At 37.1% G+C, this 14,931-nt stretch overlaps 1 long non-coding RNA gene across 1 annotated transcript in view; it reads right to left on the reverse strand.

The window, feature by feature from the left end:
• The window catches only part of LOC144324662 (uncharacterized), a 78,417-nt gene extending 75,525 nt beyond the window's left edge, over positions 1 to 2,892 (reverse strand). Inside the window, exons 1-2 of the long non-coding RNA XR_013390091.1 lie at positions 2,780 to 2,892; positions 362 to 739 (exon numbers count right to left, since the gene is read on the reverse strand). This is a non-coding gene — a long non-coding RNA (uncharacterized LOC144324662). The remainder of the gene's footprint in view (positions 1 to 361; positions 740 to 2,779) is intronic.
• Between the last annotated feature and the right edge of the window lie 12,039 nt (positions 2,893 to 14,931).

Here is a 14,931-nt window from a genome sequence, read left to right on the forward strand (position 1 = left end):
CTGTAACATCTTCCCCAACCCTGACTGGCTACTTCTGTGGTGTACTGAACAAGTGGAGTAAGTAGAAACCTCTCTACAATTGCCTTCAGCCCATTACTCATGAGATCAGTACCAATAAGGATATCAGGACCAACACAAGTTCTCCACCACTACCACTTCCTGCCCACCGAGGTCCCAATCTCTGAGTGGAGGTATGACACTGAAAGCAAGAAAGGAGATGGTATTGTGACAACATTAAATGATTAGCACATTAGCCATGCAGTAATGGAGAGGGATATACAGTCTTATGGTTGATACCAATCTCATATTTCACATATGGGCAGCCCACATGAAGTGGCCACAAACAATATTTTGTACTTACTTTTAGGAAGGTAGTCTTAGTTCATTTCCAAGCACAGGCAGCTGCTGACTGGCTTTTTCAGTTCAGTTCTTCAGCCGAGTAGTTTGGGAAAAGTTCTCTCAATCTCAAGCAGTAGATTAACTGTCAATCATAGTTCCCATATTTTTCAGTGTCTTCCAGGATACTTTATTCAGAAACTGAGAAATGTTATATAGGGACCATTTTAACCCCACTCAGCACATAGTTTTCATAGGGCCATCCTCTCGTTAGCATCAGGACTCAACTGCAAGAACTATCTCCAAAGCTGAGGAGATAGCAGGACAGTGGATATGAGGGCTGGAAAAATTCACTCCACTCCTCCTGGATCTGAACACCCACCTCATCTATTGGACATGGAATCTAGAATGCAAAGATAAGGACTTTAACTTTTCAGTGTTTATCCTTTCTACCCTTGAAAGAATGCTTCCATGAACACAGGACTAGAATCCATACCTGAAAACTTAGTGATAAGCAAACCAAAAATAAAAACAAATATAAACATAAAGGTTAAACTAGAACTAAGATCTCTAGACTCAAGGTCTACCTCTATTCCCATGTGGCTATTTGACTTTGGGAAAATTCCTTTACTTTAAACATTGGCAACACTTACTTCATTCCAAAAGTTGCTGCTCTAAATTAATGGTTCTCAACCAGGAGAGATATTGCGGATAGGACTGGGCCATACACAATGAGTGTGGAAGCAGATAAAGGATTTCAAACCCCAAAGTTTGAAAGTTTGGGGTTTTTGTTGTTGTTGTTGTTTTGTTTGTTTGTTTGTTTTTTCCAGAAAGAACTCTAGAGCTTTATTACAAGTGGAGCTGACTGCGAGGGAGCCCCATTCTCCAGTCTTTCTTCGCCACTCTCTTCCCCTCAACACATCCCTCCATGGCAGGTCACTAGGCCATGAAGGAAGAGCAGTCTGGGGAGAATGAAAAGGGGCAATGCCTTCTCCAAAGTCCTCTGAACAACCAGAGTCTTTCTGGCTCCAGGTGAGAATATTCTAGTGGAAGGGGTGAGAGATTCAGCTCTCATCTCCAAGATCCTCCATGTCTATATCCTGGGGTGCTTTTGTCTTCTTTTGCTGCTTGGGTGGTGGTCCACTAGTCCTGGCTGGCCTTGTGGGGGCTTCCACCTCTGTGGCTGCTTTCTCTTTCTGGGCCAGCCGGATCTGCTGGAGGAGCTTTCTGAGCTTCTACCCAGAGGGAGTAATGTTGGCACATGCACTGGACACCCGCTTCTTCAAGTGGTGCTGTGTGATCAGCCCTTTGTCTACCACAGCCCCAACTACCTAAAATCCTATGATTTTATGAAAATCGAATTCAGCAAATGAGAAGTAGAGTTCTGGGTGATATTTGGTCCCACATCCTGAAGGCCCATAACTTTCCTGAACAGCCAGGAAATGCTCTTGCCAAGATTTCTGGAATGGCTTAGCCCAAGATTACTTTAGGGCTGGTGTGTGCTTACTAAAGTGGTAATGTTCTCTAGATTGCCAAACCAGCTGTGCTGGATTCAAACAATGACAAACAATAAATGTAAAACCCATTAAACCAAACCAGGCATAAAGTACTTTAGGCCAATGTATATTGCACAAAGTAGATAGTGTTACTTCATTTTTTTTTACTTTCCAGCAGAGTAGGGGAAAGGAAAGAAAACCTATGGCTCCTGTATTTCAACAAGGGAGAAATGGCGCCCTCTTGTGACACCTTTACTGTTTTTCCTACCTTTATAAGTCACACATTGTGCCACCTCATAGGGTTGTGCACTCATACCGACTATAATATAAAAGGCATTATTTATGTTATTTACTGAACATCCTAGACAACCATACACAGCTACTCTTTTACATATACATATGAACATATGTATGCACATACCCAACGTAGACACATACACTCAACATATACATACGTACCTAGGCAACATACATGCAAGTACCTTCAACAAATACACCCATACATAAACACTAATGCATACATGCAAATACAAGCACATAAATTACACAGCACATATATATGCTAACATATACACATTCATACAAAAAAGTATACCCACACACATATGTGCACCCTCACATGTGCACATATATATTGAAACATATGTTCATAATAATCATGCATATGCATACACATGTACATATCACAAGCACACATGTACCAACATAGATACAAAGTTATATATCTGCACATGCATTTACATGCTGACTTCATGAGAATAAATTATAATTAATCAATGAGAACAATAGTAACTTTATTGAGCACTCACTATGTGCCAGGCACTTTTCTAAATGACTTGCATATATTAAATCATTTCAAACCAAAAAAATTCAATAAGATAGGTCCTGTTTTTCATCCCCTTTTAACTGATGAACTAACTACAGCAAAGAAAGGTTCAGTAACCTACCTATGATCACAGAGCAAGTAAGGTTTGGAACTCTGATTTGAATAGGGTTCCTACTCTCACAAATCTACAAAAGCCAGTGAATTATATCTAAGGTATTAGGGAGCATGTCTGTGTGCAAGAAGTATGTCATCTTGGTAAGAAAATGGTTTGTGACAATGTCTGTGAGGTAATAATGTCAGATTATAATGGTCTCTCAACAGTCCTTTCAAAATGTTTCTTTTCCTGATGCCTCTTCTAAGTATCCATGCCTCCCCTTACCATTCCTACCTCTGCCCTCCTACACACACACACACACACACACACACACACACACACACATTCTCACAGTCTTTCATACCTTCACCTTATGTATCCACATACATAATGGGTAGTTTTTTATAATTAGATCCAATATGTATTGAGTGCCTACTGTATACAAGATGCTTTTCGTGTATTTTTATATTATTTAATTCTTATAGCATCCCCAAAAGGTATTTAGTATTCTTCCCATTTTATAAGAAGAGACTTCAGCACAGAGAGAGGGAATTTGCTCAAAGACTCACAACTTGTAAATGGCAGAACAGTTGTGAAAACCAGGTGTTCCGGCTCCAAAGCTCACAATCTCTTCACGATGTCACCTGGCTTCCCTCTTTTTACCCCATAAGAGTTGCTGCCAGAGATCACTGCAATTGTGAAAGATATGATCTGGTGAGGAAAAAGATTTAAAAATGTGTTAAATATGACCGCTGAATTCAGTTGTAAATAATAAAGTCATTGTGGCCATGCTTGGGAGAAAGAATTTTAATACAAGTGATAGGGTGCTTACAAAATTATTGGAAGGCCAAAAGGAACAGGGACTTGGCTGGGCCTGACTTTCAAAACACCACTGCAAAACTGCCCACCAGTGTAACTTCTATCTCTATCACAGCCAAGAATCTGGAATTAGGAAGATGCTGTTCCAGCTGATGGCTCCTGGGTCATACCTACCAGTGGTGATCTGAGAATCCCATTAGAATGGCTGGCCCTAAAGCAATGCCACACCGGCTGAGAAAAACAGACACCTCCTACAACACTACCACTCTCCCTTCTGAGCTGATTTCTGAATTTAGGTCTCCTTTGACAGCACCCAGTTAGTGGAACCCAAATCACATCCAAATCCCTACTGCAAGGAAGTCTGGGAAAGTAAGTTTATAGTTTTCCAGCTTCTGAGGATTCATGGCACACAAGAAAGATGGAAACAGATGTTGGGAGACCCAATCTACAGTTCCCACCCAACATTTTTAACAAAAAAGGAGTGAATATCTAAAAGAGAGATTTCCGAAAGTGTATTATATTCAACTGAAGGAGCCTCTCATGCATCTAGCAAGTAGCCCTGTAAAGCCAATCTGCTGTGCTAAAGAACCAGCTTTGCCCTGGGAACTTCTAAATATTCCACTTGTGACAAGTATGGCCTTCAAAGACTGTTGTCATTAAAGCTGTTATGAGAGCCAGGGATTATCAGCGGACCCACTCTCAGTCTCAAACTTCAAGTGCATCTTTCCCATCACTGAGACAAGACAGACAGGTGCTAAATGCCCCTCAGTGGGCTGGAAGAGGTAAAGCACTTTCAGAGGGCTCTCATTTACTGGTCTCTCACCACTTGGATCCTGCTCAACACCTGGCATTTTCGTTCTGCACACTAAGGACTTGGCAGGGAGAGAAGTCATCCCAATCCAAACCAGGCAAAATGAAACACTTCCCTCTCCTAGTTCTGAAGCAAAAAAAAAGTGTTATGATGACTCCTTTCTTCCAAAATCACCTTTATTTTGATTCATCTGTGTTTCCCTAACTTTGCATCTGATGGGCTACAAAGTGGATATGACAAGTCAAAGAACTAGACAGTTATTTGAGTGAAAGAGTAAACTTAAAAAAAAAAAAAAAAGGAAAGAAAATTTGTTTTTGAATATCTTCCATGGATCAAACACTGTTCTAGACAACTGTTGTAGATGTTACTTGATAAATCCTCACACCATATCTAGAAAATAATTATTATTCACTCTCTCAATTTTGCAGTGAGGAAACTGAAGCTTAGAAACTGAGCAACTTGCTTCAGATACACAGCCGCTATGTTGTGGAGCTAGAATTCAGACCTAAATCTCTGATTTCATAGCCCTTTTGGCTCTCATTACATGGTATTTCTCCCCCCTTTTTAGCCATATCCCATCTTAAAAACTCTGCCAAACATCCTTTCCATGGCTTATTAATACAAAAATAATGGGCACTCATTTCACTTTCCAAATATGACTTCATATTTCACTTTCAAATATAGAATTATTATATGATCATATTTAATCTAATCCTCCAAACCACACACATCCCAACTCTTCCAGTGGTTTCAATGGCACGCCTTTTCCGTCACCACTACTATTATGCTGTAAAGGATTAACAGAACGTTGGCCACTGAAAAATAATTGAAAGGGAAGTAGAGGCAATTTCCAAATAAAAAGTCATGACATTTGTAAACACAGTCACCTTAAAATAAGATATTCTGAATTGAGGTTTGGATTTCTTGGGAGTTGGCTTCTTCATTTATACATTTATAAATCCCATATACCTTAAAGAGTTGTAAAGATTAATTATAAATTATATCCTATGCAAAATGCCTTTTAAGTTGGAAGACAGTACAAAAGAAGAAAAAGTGTTACTTTGGATATTTGGGTAATATTTTGGGATAATAAGACAGCTGTAACTAAATTCATCCCTATGACTTGAATAAAACAATACTCATAGTAAAAAGCAATTGCTTTCTTCCTTAGATAGACATGAGCATAATACTCTGAAAGGAATTTGTCTCAGAATTCTATGGACATAAATTTCTAGAGAATGGACATTTTTGTTTTTTGGTTTGGTTTGTTTACAGTGGAACCTGGTGAAAGAAAGAGCACAGACTTTGGAGTCAGAAACCCGGGACCTGAATCTAGTTCCTCCACATGCTTACCTAAATCACAGCCTTCTGATAAGAATCATGTGAGATGAAGTATATGAAAGTACATAAAATTACTACACACATAGTAATTATTACCTTACACACAATATATCAGCATCCCTGAATTGACTGTGCATCAGAATAAACACCAAACTGACTTTTGATAAGAAGCTTATTATTTCATTTTTTTAAAAGAAAGGTTGTATATCTGTGTTGCTCCTGAAGGAAGAAAAAGTACCTAATCCACTGACCTAGTACATAAGGCTTTTTAGTGAAGAGTAAACCTTTTCGTTTCCACAGCTTCTTCACTGAAATATTAAGATGAAATTATTGCATCTCTTTAGTTTCTATTTTGAACTTTTACATTCCAATACAATTCACCCAGCAATACATGATTTTCTTGATATTACAGGTAGCCCTGTTCAGCAGGAGCAGTACTGAGTTGACTCTGCAGCACCAGAGAAGCACATAGGTGGGAAGCAGTTCACATGCAGCCTCTACAACCTGTGTGGGTGTAATTATGATTTCTCCATGTTTCTGAGACATTATACAACTTAATACTAACTTCTAAAATGTACACTACATATTGAAATATATTAAAGAAAGTAAGCTGATTTTATTCATCCACTTAATGTTTATTAAAAATGTAAAAAGTAATGTATTTTTAAAGAAAATACTTTTAACAGATTTTGTACTCTTAGAATATGAGAAAAGCATGCTTCCAAAAATGTTTAAAATACCCTTTATGTACATATATCTAGGAATAATTTTGGGAAAGTTAATATTATTAATAAAGAAAAGATTTTTAGCAAATATTGCCCCTCAAGTGGCAAAATTTATATTTTTAGTCACAGATTCCAAGTACCAAAGAACATTTAATTTTTTTAGAAAGCGACCAAAAAAAAAAAAAGAAAAGAAAATGCATATAACTTGATGGGATGGATACTGATGCAAAAATATATCTGAATATTCATAAAGTGTCAAAGGTAAAAGCACACACACAAACTGCAAATTATGTGATGTACTTTTTCTGGGGCTACAAATACAATTAAGAGTTACCTTTATCTACATTGAAGAGGTGATAGAGTAAAGGAGAATATGTCCCTGATGACCCTGGGTAATTTGCCAATACCCACCCTAGGCTAATTCTTTTCATTTAAAAAGATAATAAGGGATCCCTGGGTGGCTCAGCGGTTTGGCACCTGCCTTTGGCCCAGGGCGTGATCCTGGAGCCCCTGGATCGAGTCCCGCGTCGGGCTCCTGGCATGGAGCCTGCTTCTCCCTCCCTCTGCCCCTCTCTCTCTCTCTCTCTCTCTCTCTCTCTTTCTGTCTATCATAAATAAATAAATCTTTAAAAAATATTTATAAATAAATAGATAGAGATAGATAGATAGATAGATAGATAGATAGATAATAGATTCATGACAATCCCTGGAAAATTATCATGTAGTATCCTGGAGAGCAGACACCCATCAAATTCCATCCCATAGCTAACTTGTGAATTCAGAGATTTTGTTTTTATTCTACTAGTAATTTTTAAGTCTGAAATAATTCAAATATATGGAAAAGTATAAAGAATGATGAACCCACATAAACACATTCTTTTTCCAATGTGCTTCAAACATTGCTTTGTCTCTCTCTTTTATTTTGCTTTTAAAAATAAAATATTGCAGAAATTGTTGAAGCCCTCTGTTAACAACTCCCCCATCCCACTTCCTTTCTTCCTACCCAGAGGTAATCACAATCGTATTGTTATGGGTGTTTCAATTTTAAATAAATGCTATCATACTGCATAAAACATTCGGCAACTTGCTTTTTACTCACAAGTTTTCTTTTAAGTATCTATATTGATAAATGTGATCCCAGTTCATCCATCTACACTTTAGTATTCCCATGTATTCTTATACCATGTTTCATTTTTCCATGTCCCATTGATGAGTATTTTGATTATTAAAACATTTCCTGATTACAAACAGGGCCTTTAATTTAAATGATTATGCATTTAAACACATGTGCAAAAGTTCCTCTAGGGTGCAATTGTACTATTGCATAATATCCAAAGTAGAATTAATGAGTAGGCATATCTTAAACTCTATTAGCTATTGCCAGATTAACCATGGAAGTAGTTGTATCAATTTACACTCCCACTAGTATGAGAGTCATCACCACTTCATATCCTTTCCAACACTTGGTATTATCAGACTTTTAAAATGTTTGCCAATCCCGGGGTTCTGGATGGCTCAGTTGGTTAATTGTCTACCTTTAGCTCAGATCGTAATCCTAGGGTCCTGAGATCGAGCCCCATGTGGGATTGCACGATCAGCAGGGAGTCTGCTTCTCTCTTCCATTGCTCTTCCCCCCGCTTGTGCTCTCTCTCTCTGTGTGTCAAATAAATAAATAAAATCTATTTAAAAATATTTGCCAGTCCTATGAGATGGTACTTTATTTTGCTTTGGTTTGTATATTTTTGATCACTACTGAGAGTGAGCACTTTTTCATTTGTTTCTGGTCCATTCAGGTTTACTCTTTGTGAACTATCTATTCACTGTCTATTTTTATATTGAAATCTTTGTTCTTCACTCATTGATTTCTATAAGTTGTTTAAATATTCTAGAACTAATTATTTTTCAGTTATGTGTGTCTTTTTATAGACTGTGACTTGTATTTTCAATTTATTTGTAGTTTTCTATACAAAAAGAAAATGTTTTTGATGGAATCAAATTTAGCAATGTTTTCTGTCAGAGTTTGTTTTTTGGCATGTTGAGAGGATTTTCTATTCTTAAGGTTGTAAAGACAGTCTCCTCTATTTTCTTCTTTTAAAATTCCATTTTTAACATACAAGTCATTAACCCATCTGGATTATTTTTTATAAATGATTAAACAAAAAATTGGTCTAACTTTTTTCCCATGTGCATAACCAGCACGATTTACTGAAAAACTTATCTTTTTCTCAGTGCCACATAATACCACCTCTATCATATATATACTAAGTTGTCTTTTTTAAATATTTTGGCTATTTAGGGTTTCTCTACTTACTTTAATTGGTCTATTTGCCTTTCCATAGGTCAATACCTCACTAAATAGAACTTCAAAATAAGTTTAGGTATCTGGTATGTACTACTCTTCTTCAAAATTATCAGTTTGTCCTGGACTTTTTAGTCATTCATATGAGTTTTAAAATTAATTTATCAAAGTTGCCCCCAAATCCCAATTTTTATTTCACTGGAAATACATTTAATTTACAGATTAATTAAGAGAATCGGTATTAAGATATTGATATATCTTGATATTGACAAATAGTTATCTCCTCCACAAATATTTTTTTAACTCTCCATTTAATTAAATACTATTTGATGTCCTTCAAAAGCAAAAAGGTCATGTACCTGTTTTGTTGAAGTTATTCCTAGACACCAGATAGTTTTGGTCTATCTTCTAACTTCCATGGTTATTTAACATCTCAAAAAAACCTCAAAAAACTTAAAAATTAAGGTTATTTAACATCTCTGTCTTCTTCCCCAACAAGATTAAGATTTCAAGGGTCTTGAACTCTTCCTTTAAATATATCCCATCTCATTATGTCTATGTACACTTTACTTTCAATGTTCTTTGTGTGTATACACCAAAATTAATTCTTATCCTTACAGTCCATACTTAAAACTTACTGACATTTTGGGTGTGTGTGTGTTCACCACAGTTTCTTGCCTCTACACCTACCTCTGGGTTTACTTTTACTTTTGGTTATTTTAACACTTCTTTAGTTTAGATTCATCAGTAGAAAACTCTTAGCACTCATGTTACCGCAAAGTCTTACTTTGTGCAATAATTTAGGCTGTACAATTCTAAATTAACAGTTATTTTTTTCCTAACCCTCTGGAGATATTGTTCTTCAGTTTAATTCAGTGTCTCATTACTGATGAGATCTTTGCCATTGATCTAATTGTCATTCAATGGCAAGAACACTGCCTTTGGTCTCTTATAATTAAATTTTAAGATTTTTCTTTATTCTTTAGTCAGCAATAATATGGGTAGATATGGATTTTTTTATTTATTTGATCTGAGAAACTTTGTCTTCAGTTCTGGAAAAATCTCAGCCATTATCTTTCAAATATTGCTTTTATGTCCTCTATCCTTCTCCTTTGTTAGATGTAAACCAGAACTTGTCAACCTGTCTTCTATATCTTTTAACTGTCTTTTCATATCTTCAAAATGTGCTTTCTAGGTGAATTCCTCTATATTTGATAAATCTCTCTTTCATTAGGTCAATGACTACTTTTATTTCCAATATTTGTATTGGTTTATTTTTATATCTATCTGTATTGATTTATTTTTGTATCTACCTGATATTGTTTCATATCTCCATGTTTTATTTAAGAATTTGTCTCTTTTATTTATTTTTTTAAGATTTTTATTTACTTATTCATGAGAGATAGAGGGAGAGAGAGAAGCAGAGACATAGGCAGAGGGAGAAGCAGGCTCCATGCAGGGAGTCCAATGTGGGACTCGATCCCAGACTCCAGGATCATACCCTGAGCCAAAGGCAGATCCTCAACCACTAAGCCACCCAGGCGTCCCTGTCTCTATTTTTTAAAGTAAGTGTTATTATGTCTCCATGCATCTTCTTGAGAGTCCTTGACATACTACTAAACTACTGAAGTGTTTATTAAAGCTGGATTCTAAAGCTGCCTTATTATTTTCATATCAAGTGGGTTGTATTCCTCTTTTTCATATCTAATTATTGATTATTTTGGCTGCCTTTCTCATCTCTTCCTTTGGGATTTTATTCATTAGCTTATTTTTGTATGGACGTTGCTTTTTTTTCCTTCTCTTCTTCTCTACCCCTTCCTGTCCAGAGTTTTCATGGTTACTTACTCCCAGATCAGAATTTAGAGTACTGACAGTACTAGAGTAGTATTAAGAATATCGCAGATATGCATCTAGAGAGCACCTTGATTCAGTTCTTGTTAAAGAGTCTGGATCTGAGTCACTCTCTAGAGATTGATTTTTTTTTTAAGATTTTATTTATTTACTCATAGATACACACACAGAGGGAGAGAGAGAGAGGCAGAGACACAGGCAGAGGGAGAAGCAGGCTCCACGCAGGGAGCCCGACATGGGACTCGATCCCGGCTCTCCAGGATCACACCCCAGGCTGCAAGCGGTGCTAAACAGCTAAGCCACCAGGGTTGCCCTAGACATTGATTTTAAAAGCTTCAGCCTAATGCATTGGTCAGCAGCAAGGTTTTTTCTCCCAGATTTAGTAAGAAGTAGAAGTACTACCAGGCCCTGGTTTCAAATGTTTAGCCTGACTCTTTTCCCACACTGTGGGAGAATTTTAATACCACCAGCCCAAAGGGACCAAAATTCCAGCTACCAAGCATGCCTCTAGTTCTGATTCCAGTCTAGGGCTTCAGCCTCACCACCACTTAGTGTTTCTGATTCAGATCTTGTTCATGAGATATTTACTCTGTTCTTTAGTATGTGGATGATTTTAATTTTTCCTTTCACACATGTTATCCTTCATTGGAGAAAAAGGGAATGCTTTGAACACACAGAGCTAATTTTACTAAGTCTTTCTTCAGTTCTCAAATTACATTATTATGACAGGCTTAGGCTTTAATTCCCAAAAATATTGAATAGAGAAATGTTTCTTTAAGTATTTTGAACAATCTATATCTGCCTGATACCCTCAAGAATTCCATGGGAAAGTTAGTATCTACTTAATTCAACTAACATTGGATTGTCAGAGTAATCAAGAATCTGATAGAGATAATTTTTTAATTCCTGGCTGAGGACTTTAAATTCTAAGACTAGTAAAAACAGGGCACCCACCTCTACCACTACTCCCTCCAAATCCATAACAAGTATCATGAATTAATCATGCTCTTCTTCCTCACTTAGCCCTGAAGGAGCCTCAGAACACTTTTCAACACCCTGCACAGTCAATTCACTTGAATCAGTCGGTGCCAATCTAAGAAATGAAACTTTTTTGCCATGTCGAGCTTAAGACAATAAAATCAAGAGTGTGGCCAGAACAAGAGTCGCATGTATAAAAATTCATTACAACAAAATATTAGCTCCATTTAATAAGACATGTTGTGATTAATATTGTCAATTACAAAATAATATAGTGTATCTGTTGAGAATAGTCAAAGGGAGAATGTGTTGCCTTCATTTGTTTGTTTTACTTTATAGCCTAAGTAAACCTCATTAAAATCTACCCCAGTGTGGAAAAAATTAACTTTTAAAAATTAAAATACGTCAGTGTCTGCTACAAGGATGGCATTCTTTTTAGTCTAGGGTGATATTTTTTCCCCAGGCACAAGAATGTCAGCCGAGGGACTCAATATTGCTTAATTTCTTTTGTTCTAACAGCTTTCCTTGCAATATTTCCCCCATCCCTTATGTAGCATTCATTATCCAGAATGTTCCAGCTCATATTAGCAGTTTCCATCATAAACCAATGGGATTTCTAAAAATGATGGCAGAATTTCAAATCAGTCTGCAGTCTTTTCTTGATATTCACTGGTAACTCACTGCCACTAAACACTCGGTCTGCAGTTTCCTAGCTTTGCAGCTACACTTTCTGAAGACTCTATTATTTTAGAGCAATTTTCATCAACTCTGTTTTATTAAATGAATCATAAAATCTCCATTCATTTCTTTTCTGAGATAACTTTTGAAAGCACTATAATAGAATAAACTTTTAAAATCTTGCACTGCCTCTTGCTTCAAGGTTTTTACACCATAAGCTGAACAAGGATTTATATCATAAGCTAGGAATTATATCTTCCTGGCTAGAGATGTGAAATGTGTAATATATCCAAATAGAAATATTTGGCGGTACTATCGGGTTTTGCCTTCACTGGGGATCAGAGTCTTGCTGGCTATCAAATTGCCAAGAGGGAAAATCTTTAAGATTTCAAGACGTTATGAAACAAAAGAAATTATCAGGATTACTGAATGCATATTTGCCAGTAAAAATTATAAGAAACTTACAAAAATATTTATATGTAGCAGTGTATAGAGTTTACCAACTGGTAATAAACTTTGACTGCAACATCAGAGGGAACAGTTGTGCTGGTCATTATTCCACGTTGATGTGGCTCTCCATCACTGTTGTTCCCCTAAAAGGTCCTATTTCAGAATCCTTGTTACTCTCATAGATCATTTGTAGGCTTCTGTATTGACCCCAGGGGGCCACAAAATGATGCAGCTCTCCCTCTCTGCCTCCATACCTGGTGTCTGCATAGCAGCCTCACTGTAATTCTAAAAGACTTCTCAGCACTGTGACGTTAGAGGGACAGTGGATGGTGGATTCATTGCCTTCTGCTAGTCATGTACCTGCAAACAGATTCCACATTTGCTTTGTACTATGATACTTAGTGTAGAACATCAATAGACACTCTCCAACCTCCTCATAAAGATAACTAAGGAGTATACAGGGCATTATGATTGAAGTCCCCTTCGTGCCCAGTCATCCGACCGCAGACGGCCTTTGACAGTCACAGGGAATCATCAGAAGTGATTGATCTGTTTTCTGACCTGCTTGACTTAGAATATCCTGAATAGTAGAGCAGAATCTTGGCCACAAAGTGAGCTGAATATCATCAATACCAATAAAGAGTATTTTCATGGCCATCTCTAGGTATAAGGGATGTGTAGCCAAAGGAATAGAAATTCACTGATTCAAATGGTAGAAAAGGAAACAGATGCTATGGCTAAATCTTATCTATCTTTCATTTCTACTTCTTCCACTAAGCCTGAATCTCCCTCTCTACTAATGTCTTCCTTCTTTGGACTCCTGCTGCCACACATCATCACTTGGCTATACACCAACCCATATACTCTGCCACTGATCCTTTCCCTAGTCTTGACTATACAATCTATTTTTGAGAATGTGTGCTCCCCAATACACGAGTCCCTCCCCCCCCCCCGCATCTACCTTATATCTAGATACATGTCACCTGATCAATAAATACTATTGTTTGATTTCAGAGCACTCATGTTTCACTAAGGATATGATTCACCAGGATCTCCTTTGTCTATCAGCCTTCCCCAAATAAAAGCTAACATGCCACAAAACCAAACTCTCTCAAGTAGAGCCATTGTCAAGCATTTCTTCTTGAAACAGACTAGATATAGGATAGAAATTGGATAGTAACCACCAGACCATGCTCCTCATCCCATGACTTAACACTTGGTCTGCAGTTATTACCCAAGTTAATACAATATTAGTACTGCATGATGCCAGCATCAGAATGAATATCACATCATCACTGCCAATCTCCCCATGATGATGCCAACATCTTGCATTATCCTTGCATTCCCTCAGGTTGGCCCATAAGTCTTAAACAGGAGTCTGCAACATGGTGAATGTTCAGAGCAGAGCACCCCATGCTCTACTCTGGGGTAAAGAAAGGCTGACTTTTGATCATTTTCTCTCTTTCATAGGTTATTCTGCAATGGCTTACAAAGACATGGGCAATGGGGCCAATTGCAATAAAGCTGCTATTAGACCTATGACCCTAACAGAGAGAAAAAGAGATATATGTGGCCTGCTGTGCCAGTGAAGCATGAAATGAAAGTCTATTCATTTTTTCCTACATAACCCTATAGCAAAAGTAAACCAAATGTGAGCTCTAACCTCCAAACCAAGTGCCATTATTATACTGATCCCCACTTTAATGAATCTATAGCTCCTTCTGTCTGTAACAATGAGTTGTAACTTCAACTACCCAAGGAACATTTCTTTAAAATTAAAACATGATGCACACTCCAACACAACAATTATACTTTGATTTATTTATTCAGTCTGCAGATAATGCTTGGCACGCATATAAAGTCACTCATAAATCTTGTATAATTCTGCAGCCCCTGGGATGTATAGTCCACTGATTGAAAATGACACCATTCATTTCACAAGTATTGGCCAAATATGAGATTGTCTCGAATCACTATATTATTTATCTAAAAGTAAACTCTGTAAGGAAAAGGATCTCATGTGTGTTGTTCAGTTTTATAGCCAGGGTCTAGAATAGTAAGTGTCATATAGTAGGCATTAATTAGGCAATTGGGTTTTTTAAAAGATTTTATTCATTTATTTATTCATGAGAGACACAGAGAGAGAGGTAAAGACACAGGCAGAGGGAGAAGCAGGCTCATGCAGGGAGCCTGATGTGGGACTCAATCCTGGGACTCCAAGATCACA

The sequence above is a fragment of the Canis aureus genome, chromosome 12, assembly GCF_053574225.1.
Source record: "Canis aureus isolate CA01 chromosome 12, VMU_Caureus_v.1.0, whole genome shotgun sequence".
Taxonomy (NCBI): domain Eukaryota; kingdom Metazoa; phylum Chordata; class Mammalia; order Carnivora; family Canidae; genus Canis; species Canis aureus.